Genomic DNA, 2,041 nt, shown 5'->3' on the forward strand with positions numbered 1-2,041 from the left:
CTTCGGCTTTCGTCTGGCGGACCACCTGCTCCACCTGCTTGGTGAGAGCAGCCAGCTGGTCCTGCCACGACGGGCCTGGCGCCGTGGAGGGCGCTGCCTGCGCTGACGACGGTGCGGGGGCGGAGGGTGTTTGCCCGACCTCGATGGTGGTCTCGGCCACTGTGGCCAGACACACCTTCTTAGTCGGGGGTCCGGAGGGCAATGAGAGCCTGGACCGCACCAACCGACAAGAATTTAGGGCTTCCTCCATTGAGGTGCAAGCCAGCCCTGACACACCACTTCTAATTGCAGCGGAGCTGAGTCCAACAGTTAAATGTTGGACCGCATACTCCATTACTCGTGGGAGAGGCGTGTCGGGGTAGGCGCGGCGCGCCACCCGGCTTACACGAGTGGACCACTCGTCGAGTGTCTCCGAGGGGTCCTGCCGCATGGTGGTGAGATTGTTCATCTCAGTCCACGCATATATGGGCTTGCTGTATGACAGCCTGAGCGCCTCATCTAAGCCGGCAAATGTACGATTTGCGGCCAGGTCCTCAAGGAGGGACTGAGGGGCGGCAACGAGTCCGGAGGACAACAGCTGGAAACGCTGGTCCTGGGTCAGATGGGGGTAAAGCCCTACGAGATCATCGAACGAGGCCTTGTACGCCTCGTAAGAGATCTTGCCGTCGAACTTGGGGACGGCCTTCCGGAGGGTCAGCATCTCGGATGCCGACACTACTCGTGGGGCTAGGGGAGGCGCGGGCCCGAAATCAATGCGGTTTGCGCGGGCGGCCTGAGGGACCCAGGGAGGGAATACGTTCAGGCACGGAGGGCCCCGAGGGGCCTCAGGAGGGAACATGAACTGGGCCTGAGGGGCCGCGGGTGGTGGCGGGGCCACCGGGGCCTCGACGGCCACTGGGGCCTCGGGGGCCACTGGGGCCTCAGGGGCCACGACAGCGGGGTTGGCCTGCGCGTTGGCGGCCACACCAGCATGCACGGCGGCTCTGAGCGCCGCAAGCTCCCTGAGCAAGGCCGGCACATGGACGGCCTGCTCGACCTCCTCGACCTCCTCGACGGGCTCCTCTCCTAGCTCGCCGACAATGCCAGCGGCCAGGGGCGGCTGCCGGGCTGCCTCCGCATTGTCGATGTAGCGGGGGTTGGGGTCACCAGGGGGATCGCAGGTCACGCAGGGGTCGCAGCGACTGAGGGACGGCGTCCGGGAGCGGGGCGGCCACCAGGGACACCAGGGGGCAGGGTCGCAAGGGGCACCGGTCACACCAGCTCGAGGGACGCCGAGGGCAGCTCAGTCGAGGACACCAAGGGCCAAGGACGCAGCGACGATAGACTGTAAGTTTAGAACGTGAATATCTACGGATCGCAGTCCCTGGTCTTCCTTACTTCAGTCCTACCGACTGCGCCAATTGTAGCGTCGGGTAGACTGAATAAAGGAAACAACAGGAGTACTGGATCAGTAGATTTATTGGGGTCTAGCAGGAACGGTACAGCGGCGAACAAACCAACCACACTCGACCGAGACTGCACAACGACTGAGCTCTGTTGCTACGCGCAGTGACGCTCGCTGCTTTCAAACAATCCCGCGGAGATCCTGGTGTGAGGCTAGCTGGCGCTAGAGACCAACTAATGAGAATGTCAGAGTTGCTGATCAAATACTTTACTTGACTCTAACATTACAATATATTTCTGTTCAGAATCACTGTTAAAAAAACCTACAGTAATTCGTACAGGACGGCCAATAATTTTTTATATTGGCCGGACTGTATTTAATTTTACATTTGGACTGTTTTTAATTTTACAGTCTGACCTGTTACCGCCTGTAACAGTCTGCACTGTATTGTAGAATACGGTCGGACTGTATTCAACTGTACAGGCTGACCAGTGACAATCTGGACTGTAAAATTTAAGTTTAGTCGGACTGTAATCTTAGACCTGGTGGGTGGAAATTTCAAATGGGTTTTTGTAGATTTTGTCCTCTATAACGGCCTTTTATGGTTTTTAGCCCGCCCTTCTGCTTTGAAAAAGCTATCCAGCGGGCTTATGCAAA

Source organism: Frankliniella occidentalis, unplaced genomic scaffold (genome assembly GCF_000697945.3).
Source record: "Frankliniella occidentalis isolate FOCC.00 unplaced genomic scaffold, Focc_3.1 Scaffold181, whole genome shotgun sequence".
Taxonomy (NCBI): Eukaryota; Metazoa; Arthropoda; class Insecta; order Thysanoptera; family Thripidae; genus Frankliniella; species Frankliniella occidentalis.